Source organism: Pecten maximus, chromosome 10 (genome assembly GCF_902652985.1).
Source record: "Pecten maximus chromosome 10, xPecMax1.1, whole genome shotgun sequence".
Taxonomy (NCBI): Eukaryota; Metazoa; Mollusca; class Bivalvia; order Pectinida; family Pectinidae; genus Pecten; species Pecten maximus.
The window spans coordinates 14,105,058-14,118,823 of NC_047024.1; the positions used below are offsets into that span (position 1 = coordinate 14,105,058).

Sequence of the window (13,766 nt, forward strand, 5' to 3'; positions counted from 1 at the left end):
GCAATAAATACAATGTCACAAGTCCACTTTTCTAAAGCAATAAATACAATGTCACAAGTCCGCTTCTCCAAAGCAATAAATACAATGTCACAAGTCCGCTTCTCTAAAGCAATAAATACAATGTCACAAGTCCACTTCTCCAAAGCAATAAATACAATGTCACAAGCCCGCTTCTCTAACGCAATAAATACAATGTCACAAGTCCGCTTCTCTAAAGCAATAAATACAATGTCACAAGTTCACTTCTGTAAAGCAATCAATAAAATGTCACAAGTTTTAATATCATAAACAAGGAGATGTAATACAGAGTCTAGTGGTTCTTCACCTACGCGTATATATGGCATATCAATTCCTTGCCTTATTACATTTTTATCAAACAGAGGTACAAACAAACTGATGGTTTTACCTGAGGACGGCCGATGATATCCTGTTCGTAGTTTTATACACATTTAAAAACGATAAATAACGTGTATGTTATTTGTATTAAATAACACACTGTTGTGCCTAAAAATATAGAATTATTGATCTCCGCAGCTGGCAGTAATCATGGGGCAATTAACTTCTAACATTACACACGTGCCCCTTTCTACATCCTCTGATATTAGTCAACGCTAGGCCTTATCACAATCATTTTAATGATTACTTTCATATGGGTAGGAGTTACCGGGAGAAAGAATGTAAAATATGAGTCATATTGAAACTAAAACTATGGTTACCAAAAAATGGCCAAATAATCCTTTTTTTAGAAGAGAGGAAACGTTTCGGGTGAATTATGCTATAAATAATAAATATTTGGTGTTATAGTTTGACAATGAAATCGATGTTGAAATATTTATTAGCATCACATCCGATAATGTACTGTCCGATATCTTTATGAGACATAAATAGTTATTGTATTTATCTCATATCTTAAATTAATTATGCGTAATTTGTCAGATATTATCAATTCATAAGCAATCTGTCGCACCCTATTTTCAGGAGTGGACTTTCCCGGTATCGGTCGTCACGCCTGCTTGGTTTTCATTCGCGATTCCTGTCTTTGTTTAGAGAGTTCGGTAACTGAAAAGCAGCCGCAGAACCCCGAACGTCTATTTTCGGTTCGCGACAACACGTGATATTGGCAGGAAGGGGATACACAGGGACTTTCCTTTGTTTGGGATTCAGCTGCTAGACTGAAGGAAACTAATTAGACACACAGGTAAGTGTGACATAAGTGTGCAATTTGATAATGAATGTCGAGACATGTTTTGCATTTTACATGCACCTGTATGCGTACCTGTTGTATATTATCAGATTTATATCACACGAGTCTGACTATCAGTATCAAATACCCCCTGTACCATAACTGCTTAAGTGACATCTCCATAATGCGTACTCTTATTTAAAATCACAGTTGGAGGAAGTAACTGTCATGTCTTGATACCTGAAGAGTACATATCACATACCCCCACCCCTCCTCCACTTCACATATCAAAGATCCCCACCCCTCCTACACTTCACATATCACTGGTCCCCTACCCCTCCCCCACTACACATATCACATACCCCCACCCCTCCTCCACTTCACTTATCAAAGATCCCCACCCCTCCTACACTTCACATATCACTGGTCCCCTACCCCTCCCCCACTACACATATCACATACCCCCACCCCTCCTCCACTTCACTTATAAAAGATCCCCACCCCTCCTACACTTCACATATCACTGGTCCCCTACCCCTCCACCACTCCACATATCACTGGTCTCCTACCCCTCCCCACTCCACATATCACTGGTCCCATACCCCTCCACCACTCCACATATAACTGGTCCCCTACCTCTCCTCCACTTCACATATCACTGGTCTCCTACCCCTCCTCCACTCCACATATAACTGGTCCCCTACCTCTCCTCCACTTCACATATCACTGGTCTCCTACCCCTCCTCCACTTCACATATCACTGGTCTCCTACCCCTCCACCACTCCACATATCACTGGTCCCCTACCCCTCCTCCACTTCACTTATCACTGGTCCCTTACCCCTCCTCCACTTTACATATCACTGGTCCCCTACCTCTCCTCCACTTCACTTATCACTGGTCCCCTACCCCTCCTCCACTTCACATATCACAGACCCCAACCCCTCCTCCACTTCACTTATCACTGGTCCCCTACCCCTCCTCCACTTCACATATCACAGATCTCCTACCCCTCATCAACTTCACTTATCACTGGTCCCCTACCCCTCCTCCACATCACATATCACTGGTCCCCCACCCCTCCTCCACTTCACATATCACTGTCCCCCACCCCTCCTCCACTCCACATATCACTGGTCCCCTACCCCTCCTCCACTTCACATATCACTGGTCCCCTACCCCTCCTCCACTTCACATATCACTGGTACCCTACCCCTCCTCCACTTCACATATTACTGGTCCCTTACCCCTCCTCCACTTCACATATCATTGGTCCACTACCCCTCCACCACTCCACATATCACTGGTCCCCTACCCCTCCCCCACTTCACATATCACTGGTCCCCTACCCCTCCTCCACTTCACATATCACTGGTCCCCCACCCCTGCTCCACTTCACATATCACTGGTCCCCTACCCCTCCTCCACTCCACATATCACTGGTCCCCTACCCCTCCTCCACTCCACATATCACTGGTCCCCTACCCCTCCTCCACTTCACATATCACTGGTCCCCTACCCCTCCTCCACATCACATATCACTGGTCCCCTACCCCTCCTCCACTCCACATATCACTGGTCCCCCACCCCTCCTCCACTCTACATATCACTGGTCCCCTACCCCTCCTCCACTTCACATATCACTGGTCCCCCACCCCTCCTCCACTCCACATATCACTGGTCCCCCACCCCTCCTCCACTTCACATATCACTGGTCCCCCACCCCTCCACCACACCACATATCACTGGTCCCCCACCCCTCCACCACACCACATATCACTGGTCCCCCACCCCTCCTCCACTCCACATATCACTGGTCCCCCACCCCTCCTCCACTTCACATATCACTGGTCCCCTACCCCTCCTCCACTTCACATATCACTGGTCCCCTACCCCTCCTCCACTTCACATATCACTGGTCCCCCACCCCTCCACCACACCACATATCACTGGTCCCCTACCCCTCCTCCACTTCACATATCACTGGTCCCCCACCCCTCCACCACACCACATATCACTGGTCCCCTACCCCTCCTCCACTTCACATATCACTGGTCCCCTACCCCTCCTCCACTTCACATATCACTGGTCCCCCACCCCTCCACCACACCACATATCACTGGTCCCCCCACCCCTCCACCACACCACATATCACTGGTCCCCCACCCCTCCACCACACCACATATCACTGGTCCCCTGCCCCTCCTCCACTCCACATATCACTGGTCCCCCACCCCTCCACCACACCACATATCACTGGTCCCCCACCCCTCCACCACACCACATATCACTGGTCCCCCACCCCTCCACCACACCACATATCACTGGTCCCCTACCCCCTCCACCACACCACATATCACTGGTCCCCTACCCCTCCTCCACTTCACATATCACTGGTCCCCCACCCCTCCACTCCACATATCACTGGTCCCCTACCCCTCCACCACACCACATATCACTGGTCCCCTACCCCTCCACCACACCACATATCACTGGTCCCCCACCCCTCCACCACTCCACATATCACTGGTCCCCTACCCCTCCTCCACTCCACATATCACTGGTCCCCCACCCCTCCACCACTCCACATATCACTGGTCCCCTACCCCTCCTCCACTCCACATATCACTGGTCCCCTACCCCTCCTCCACATCACATATCACTGGTCCCCCACCCCTCCACCACACCACATATCACTGGTCCCCTACCCCTCCTCCACTTCACATATCACTGGTCCCCTACCCCTCCTCCACTACACATATCACTGGTCCCCCACCCCTCCACCACACCACATATCACTGGTCCCCTACCCCTCCTCCACTCCACATATCACTGGTCCCCCACCCCTCCACCACTCCACATATCACTGGTCCCCTACCCCTCCTCCACTCCACATATCACTGGTCCCCTACCCCTCCTCCACATCACATATCACTGGTCCCCCACCCCTCCACCACACCACATATCACTGGTCCCCTACCCCTCCTCCACTTCACATATCACTGGTCCCCCACCCCTCCACCACACCACATATCACTGGTCCCCCACCCCTCCACCACACCACATATCACTGGTCCCCTACCCCTCCTCCACTTCACATATCACTGGTCCCCCACCCCTCCACCACACCACATATCACTGGTCCCCTACCCCTCCTCCACTTCACATATCACTGGTCCCCTACCCCTCCTCCACTTCACATATCACTGGTCCCCCTACCCCTCCACCACACCACATACCACTGGTCCCCCACCCCTCCACCACACCACATATCACTGGTCCCCACCCCTCCACCACACCACATATCACTGGTCCCCCACCCCTCCACCACACACACATATCACTGGTCCCCTACCCCTCCTCCACTTCACATATCACTGGTCCCCTACCCCTCCTCCACTTCACATATCACTGGTCCCCCACCCCTCCACCACACCACATACCACTGGTCCCCCACCCCTCCACCACACCACATATCACTGGTCCCCCACCCCTCCACCACACCACATATCACTGGTCCCCCACCCCTCCACCACACCACATATCACTGGTCCCCTACCCCTCCTCCACTTCACATATCACTGGTCCCCTACCCCTCCACCACACCACATATCACTGGTCCCCTACCCCTCCTCCACTTCACATATCACTGGTCCCCTACCCCTCCTCCACTTCACATATCACTGGTCCCCTACCCCTCCTCCACTCCACATATCACTGGTCCCCTACCCCTCCACCACTCCACATATCACTGGTCCCCTACCCCTCCACCACTCCACATATCACTGGTCCCCCACCCCTCCACCACACCACATATCACTGGTCCCCCACCCCTCCACCACACCACATATCACTGGTCCCCTACCCCTCCTCCACTTCACATATCACTGGTCCCCTACCCCTCCACCACACCACATATCACTGGTCCCCTACCCCTCCTCCACTTCACATATCACTGGTCCCCTACCCCTCCTCCACTTCACATATCACTGGTCCCCTACCCCTCCTCCACTCCACATATCACTGGTCCCCTACCCCTCCACCACTCCACATATCACTGGTCCCCTACCCCTCCACCACTCCACATATCACTGGTCCCCACCCCTCCACCACACCACATATCACTGGTCCCCTACCCCTCCACCACTCCAAATATCACTGGTCCCCTACCCCTCCACCACTTCACATATCACTGGTCCCCTACCCCTCCACCACACCACATACCACTGGTCCCCTACCCCTCCACCACACCACATATCACTGGTCCCCTACCCCTCCACCACACCACATACCACTGGTCCCCTACCCCTCCTCTATATCACATATCACTGGTCCCCTACCCCTCCACCACACCACATACCACTGGTCCCCTACCCCTCCACCACACCACATACCACTGGTCCCCTACCCCTCCACCACACCACATACCACTGGTCCCCTACCCCTCCACCACACCACATATCACTGGTCCCCTACCCCTCCACCACACCACATACCACTGGTCCCCTACCCCTCCTCTATATCACATATCACTGTCCCCTACCCCTCCACCACACCACATACCACTGGTCCCCTACCCCTCCACCACACCACATACCACTGGTCCCCTACCCCTCCACCACACCACATACCACTGGTCCCCTACCCCTCCACCACACCACATACCACTGGTCCCCTACCCCTCCACCACACCACATATCACTGGTCCCCTACCCCTCCACCACTCCACATATCACTGGTCCCCTATCCCTCCACCACACCACATATCACTGGTCCCCTATCACTAAGCTACGTACCACTTCACTGGTCACAGTATGGTCTGAATAGCTATGAATCATAAAAACAGGAAATCGTTTTGATTGAAGAAGTCAATCATTGATAAGTATATTAAAAGAGGATAAAAGCGGTATTCTCTAGCTTTAAAAAAAATAGAATTTCTTAACTTCGTAATACATGAACTAAGTTTTAGATGCAATTACTATTACGAGCAGTAATTCAGTTGATACGATGACTCATTAAACATATGGTTAGCAATGGGGATACATCATATTATGACATGTCATATTTCGATGTTAAGCTTTTTTTGTCTGGATGATATACACATATCTCTGAAATCTATTTTTACCATAACAACATTCCTGTTGTAGCTAAAACAACAAGACAATTATGAAACAGCTGAGAGATTAAATGATATAAATTCTCCCTATCCAGCATTGTGTTTGGTTAGCTTAGTCTCTAATGAAGTCAAGTTATAACAGGGCTTTTTTCTGAGGGCTTTTTGGGGCCGTTAATGTTGGAATTATTTCATTTTAAAGCCAAAATCACAAAATTTTTAAGTTTACTCTTGCAAAAATCTTTCCAAGTTCACCAATTTTCTTCCCAAAATGAAACAAAAAGGCCCCATCCCAAACCAGTGAGAAAAAGCTCTGTATAATTATATACAACACTCCCCATCCTCTTCGGCTCGAAACCACCAAAAATAAATTCTTTCATTTTTTTGCTATAGATAATGTTATAAGTAGAAATGTATAATTGTGATTTCTATAATTTTATCAAAAAGATTGTGGCAATTTTGTGTTTTTATTGGTTTATGGTTTAAACAGACAATTTTTACTAATTTTGTTAATTTCTTTGAATTAAATTGCATCATTGCAGGGGTTCAATGCCTTAAGCTCTTTTTGGTTTAAATTTCAGTGAAATATATTTCCGTATTATCTCTCTAATGCAGGCTAACCTAACTTGGAACGAGAGAAAAGCTTAAAATAAGGTTTAATCTCGTATAACATAACTACAGTACTAGGAATTAATATTATGTGTCTACTCGGACAGAAAAAAATGAGATTTTTGTGGGTGAGTCTACCTTTAGACACAGTAGAAAGCTGTTGTTAATATAACATGTAACATAGCAGGCAAGGGAAGTGGACAGACTTTAGGTTGACATGAACATCTGTTGGGGGAATTACCCAATACAGTATCATGTCACTGAAATTATCATTGAGAAATTCATTGGACCCTGTTCTTCTCAGTTACCATGGTAACGAGGCCCTAGGATACAGATGTGGTAGAATAATATTCAAATAGTTACTAAGCATGACATGTTGATGGCTTGAGTTATGGAGAAAAAAGGAGTAGTCAGTCTGGAAAATAATTATAATTGTATGTCTATAGTGTCGGTGTCAGCCTTGTAAGGCAAACCTCACCATACTTCAGTAAACGTGGACAACAATCATAATGTATATCCATTAACAATACTTAGTCCAAACATTATGTGGTGATTTAGTTTTTATAAGCACTATATTAACAACATGTACTAATTACACCCCATTATACATTATTCTATAGCTATATAAGAGACGTATAGTAGCTACATGTATATCATATCTTAGCTCTTTTCTTCGTGCTAAAATTAAGATTCTTTAATATATTGGTTTCTATGGAAAATATTGTTTGCCAATTTATCAATATATTAATCTGTTTAAAATCAAAGTTGGTTATGCTTTAAAGTTAAAGTTCCCTAAGATAAATACATGTGTATGCTTACAATATATACCCCTTTTTAGGTCATCTGACCCGAATGGTCAGGACAACTTATAGTCATTGTGCTTCCTTCGTCATCATGTGCTTGTGCAAACTTTCACATTTTTAACTTCTTCTTAAGTTGTGTAAACTTTCACATTTTTAACTTCTTCTTAAGTTCCAACAGTTGGACTGAGCTCTAGCTTGCCTGCCTGAAATGATCCTGAGATGTTCCTGACCAAGTGTTGTTACTTTTTGGTTTGATCTGAAATCCAACATGGTTGCCGTGGCTGCCATCTTGAAAAAAAACATTTTAAACTCCTTCTCCATTTCCACTGGTAGCACAGAGTTAAAATTTGGTAGAAATGTTAAGGAAGGGAAGCCAAAAAAGTGTTGTTATTTTTCAGCATCATAAAAAATTTTGACATGGCAGCTGCTGTGGCCATTTTGTGTCCTGATTGTACAATCATGGTTTTCATCTCCTATTTCAAACTTCTCAAGTTTTACATGAGGGATTGAGCTCTAATTATAACTTGCCTGAAATGATTCTGAGATGGTCCTGACCAAGTGTTGTTATTTTTCGTGTCGGTTCAAAATCCAAGATGGCCACCATTTCAGCCATCTTGAAAAACATAATTTATACTTCTCTAGTTTCACTGGTGCCCTAGTTCCACTGGTGCCATCAAGCTAGAGTGGGAATTTAAGTGGGAATTTTAGAGAAGGGGGAGTCAAGAAAGTGCTGTTGTTTGTTTTCGCCATGGAGGCCATTTTGTCACAATATGATTACGCAATCATTGTTTTCCTGAACAAAGCCTATTCTAAGTTTTAATCACAAGTTCTATCAGTGGGATTCAGCTCTTAAATTCCTGATATGATCCTGAGATGGTCCTGGCAAAGTGTTGTTATTTTTCGGGTCAGTATGAAATCCAAGATGGCTGCCAATTTCAGTAGTGCCATAGTGTCTTCCAACTCTGCCAACATATCCTATTTTAACATTGGGCACAGTTATAGTGTTGTTACAGGGGGAGAACAGACATAGGTATTAATTACAGGTAAGGCTATAAACAGTTTTGGGAAAGTGGCTGAATTATTGGTGATCGTTTTACCTGTAGGTATATTTTACATACAGTATCACAGTGCTATACTGCTACTGAGTTTGTATACACGTACTACGATATAGTCTGTTGATGTCAGATGACTGTTAAGGCCCATGGGCCTTGATTTTTTTGAGAATCCCATCCTGCAAAAGTGTTCTTCTGGAAGTTTTTTTTATTAACTTGTGAGGTTTGATTTTTATTTCAATCAATTGAGTACTAATAGGATATTTTTCTGACTTTAATCACTACTGTAATTTGTTCAAAGGAAATCATTAAAACATGAAATTGTGTAAAATATAGGCTGGAGAGAAGTGGACTCAGGTTTTGTATAAGCTAGAATAGTCCTGAATGTGATTACATGTAATTGTGAATTAAATAAATGGTACTGGATAGAAGAATAATTACATTAAGTCTTCGTAATTCAAGTTTTTCGTGAGTTGCACTATATAGAGCAATTTATGTGCCTTAAGCCAGGGGAAACAATCCATTTCCGTGATGACAACACCTTATATGGAAATACAAATGTATTGCCAATATGTGTAGCCCTTTGTCACATTCTTTATTTGTAATTTCATCATAAAAGGCCATGAGCGAGAAATCCATTAATGCCTTCATGCACACGTAATTACCACCTAGTCAGTTTGGTTTCAGGGAGTGCAAATGAGTCCCCAACTCCCCACTGAAGCGATATGAGACAGGGAACTGTCTGTGATGGTCCTGTGAGCAGGAAGGTTTTCTTTCAGACAAGTGTGTGTGTGTGTGTGTGTGTGTGTGTGTGAAAATCTCTCCAAAACAAGTTATATTTTATCAATATGTTTGGCTAGACACCATTGTAATAGTGCCAACTGTCTGCTTCCCAAACAGTGACAAAAATCAATAAGTACATGAGGGAGCAAGTTTTATACAGAATTATTGTGAATTCTGCCATTTAATAACTATAATTTTATCAGGTTATTAAGGATTTCATTAAAAATACAGTGGATTTGGTAAAAGCTCTTTGTCAGGCTCTGTGAGAGTGAAAATAGATTTTGATTGATGAAGCTGGAAAGGGAAATTCTTACACAATACAATTCATATAACAGAACAGATTTTCTATATTATTGTCAAATATATGGGTAGTACACATGGTGACCCTTATGCTAAGATGTCTCGGATGTAAGCTTTCGAGACTTTAAGGATTTTGACCTGGTGTCAATGTCTTTTGTTTTCTGGTTGACATTTGGTGCATGACAATTAAACACACAATGACTAGACATATTTCTGAACGAAAAACTTGAGGTACAAGGGAGGAGCACTTTACCATCTTATAGTATAAGCTTTGTAATAATAATCTGGAAGTTCCATTTGATAAAGAATGGTGATTATTTCACTTCACTTTTAATTTACATATATAGCTGAACAATAAGTCAGGTTAAGGGGTTGGAGAGGGGGGGGGGGGGGGGGGGGGATTGGTATTGTTGATATATAGATGTATATTCATGATGGGATGAATTTAAGGGCTGAGTTAATGGAGGAATACCATTAGGGAAAGGTCATTGTGTTTTTGGCTTATCACTGACTATGTTACAGCTGTCTTGTTCTTTTTAATATCAATATATTCAATACTAATTACAATGTAATATATGGTAAGACTGAGTTGGAGGAAGACAGTATGGAAATACTTGAAGGAATACAGTAGGGTATAATATATGGCCGAGGAGAGGGGCAGTGTTGGCTGTTTCTGTATTGTTAAAATAGCATCTAACGACAGTCTAGGTGATTACCACAGCTATGCACTTTATTTCATGATTACAATGTCTGGAATGTTAGGAATGCTGTATTGAAATATTTTCCACTTGCATTTCTTGTTAAAAGTTGCGGATGTTTTAAGTGTTCACCTCCTAACGGTCTAAACAGTAGCCACAGAGAGATAGAGATCTGACTATCTACACTTATATAGGATATGTCTATAGGTACTTAACACAGATGATTGAACTTGTCTTCATACCTGTGTTACGGTAATACCCTTTGGACCTTTAGATACAAGGACATTCGAGTCATTATTTTGTATAAGAGTTCAATGTAGACGTTTGATTATGAATGATTCCAAATCTAACATACATTAAGTAATACATGTGAAAGAATTTCTGATAGATATTACTTACAAAGTACATTTGTGTATGAAAACACATCACTTTTCTGTAACCAAGTATCCACATCATAGAATTCCTGCTTTTAAACTGTCATAGGACAAAATATGTTGAATATGGAAATATTTCATTTACTTGACACACTTGGTTGTCTTAAACCGAACACATAGTCTTAAATATATACATATTGTTTTGATTAAGTCTTAAACACATACAGATTGTGTTTTAATTAAGTCTTAAACACATACAGATTGTGTTTTAATTAAGTCTTAAACACATACAGATTCTTTTAAGCATTGCCGTAATAACTTATATACATATACATTGTCTTAAAAACTTACATAATTGTCTTAAAAACTTGCACATATTGTCTTAAACACTTACACACTTTGTCTTAAACTTACACATATTGTCATATACATTTACACATTGTCTTAAACTTACACATTGTCTTAAACACTTACAAATTGTCTTTATTACTTACATAATGTCTTAATAAAACACATATACATTAATTGTCTTAAAAACTTACACACTTTGTCTTAAACACTTAAACATTGTCTTAAACACATACACATTGTCTTAAACACTTATACATTTTCTTAACACATCCACATTGTCTTAAACACTTACACGTATTGTCATTTACACTTACAAATTGCCTTTAATACTTACATAATGTCTTTATAAAACACATATACATTGTCTTAAAAACTTTCACATATTGTCTTAAAAACTTACATATATTGTCTTAAACACGTACAGACTTTGTCTTAAACACTTAAAAATTGTCTTGAACACATCCACATTGTCTTAAACACTTATACATTGTCTTAAACACTTAAACATTGTCTTAACACATACACATATTGTCTTAAACACTTATACATTGTCTTAAACACATACACATATTGTCTTAAACACCTATACATTGTCTTAAACACATACACATTGTCCTAAACACTTAAACATTGTCTTAAACACATACACTTATACATTGTCTTAAACACTTATACATTGTCTTAAACACCTACATATTGTCTTAAACACTTATACATTGTCTTAAACACATTCACATATTGTCTTAAACACCTATACATTGTCTTAAACACATACACATTGTCTTAAACACTTAAACATTGTCTTAAACACATACACTTATACATTGTTTAAACACTTATACATTGTCTTAAACACCTACATATTGTCTTAAACACATACTCATTATTTTAAGCACTTACACATTGTCTTAATTACTTAAATAATGTCTTAATAAAACACATATACATTGTCTTAAACACTTTCACATTGTCAAAGCATAAAGATGACCATAACAATGTTGTGCTGGGTGGATCAGCTTTAATCAAGTAGTTGACGAGTTTTGACACTTAGGCGTGTCGTCATCAGAACAAATTAAAATACCAACTTGCACATGTGCATTGTCTTAAACATATACACATTGTCTTAAATACTTAGACATTGTCTCAAGCATTTACTTATTGTCTTAAATACATTTACATTGTCTCAAACACTTACTTATTGTCTTAAACACATACATATTGTCTTATAAGGGCATTCCTTCGTTTGGACATCAGAAATGTGCAAAATTTCTGTTTATAAAATCTATGCCTAAATGAAGAGTATATGAGTTTTTGTGCCTACCAGTAATGAAAGCAATGCAGAATTATATAATGTACAGAAAAATGATGTTTCATACACAAAAACTGTCTGCCTTTGCGGTAACTAGTGATACTTTGGGTTGAATTGAGAATTTTTACGATATGTTACTTGAAGTACTTTGGTTTCCCTTAAGAGTAAAATTGCCATATTAATTTAAAGATTATAACTTTTACTACTTGGGAATTATACACATTTCCCATTAAGTTTCAGTTTGCCAGCTAGCATACACATTCAAACAAAGGAATGTCCCTTCAAACACTTATACATTTTCTTAAATGATTTCATGTTGTCCTTAAACATTGTCTAAAATCTTACATATTATCTTAAAAAATATGTGTTTCTCAGGAAACTGAGAAACTATCCAGTCTGTGTTATTTGTCATTGTTACGTCCTTCAGCAAGACACTTTACCCTAATTGCTCTGGAAAGTAATGCAACAGGCCTCCTGTATGTTGTTCAGTGAGGTAGCCACCAGCTACTACAAAAGACCTAAACTCAAAATGACCCTGATTGTTCACAGGGTGATTAACCCAGCAAACAAGCAAACATAGTAACATATTGTCCTAAACACTGACACGTAGTTATAACATTGTCTTAAACACCTACCGTTTGTCCAGGAATCATGCACTCTGACAATAGACTTTCAAACCATTACATTTCAGGAATTCGCTGTATACAGTACTTTTCATAGGTGAGAAAAGAGAGCAAGCATATGTGATTAAGATTGTAAGTTGATTCAGTATATGTCCTTTAATTATGTCCTAAAATGTTAAGATTGTTATTTATGTTACATGGAAAGACGTGTGATATTACCCGTAAAGATTGTAATGTGTTACATGGAAAGACGTGTGATATTACCCGTAAAGATTGTAATGTGTTACATGGAAAGACGTGTGATATTACCCGTAACCCTGTTAGTAATGTCACGGACATACGTCACTGTGTGTTGTGTAATATGTTACGTGATGGAGCATGTGAACATCCTGAAAAGTCACCAGTGAAATATATATATATAGAATGTATTAGACCATACAGGACAGTTTCCATACATAATATACAAGGCATTAGGTACAGTTAGTACATGTACCTGTCTCGAAGACTCACGGAATCCTTGAATATCTTGAGTTGAAATCGACCTGTCTCATCCCCAAGGGGGCTGGGGG

The 13,766-nt window shown here is 41.7% G+C and overlaps 1 protein-coding gene across 1 annotated transcript in view; it reads left to right on the top strand.

The window, feature by feature from the left end:
• The first annotated feature begins 1,113 nt into the window (after positions 1 to 1,113).
• Positions 1,114 to 13,766, top strand: part of LOC117336894 (probable serine/threonine-protein kinase kinX) — a 169,774-nt gene continuing 157,121 nt past the window's right edge. Inside the window, exon 1 of the mRNA XM_033897641.1 lies at positions 1,114 to 1,198. The gene's annotated coding sequence lies outside the window, so the exon portion shown is untranslated. The remainder of the gene's footprint in view (positions 1,199 to 13,766) is intronic.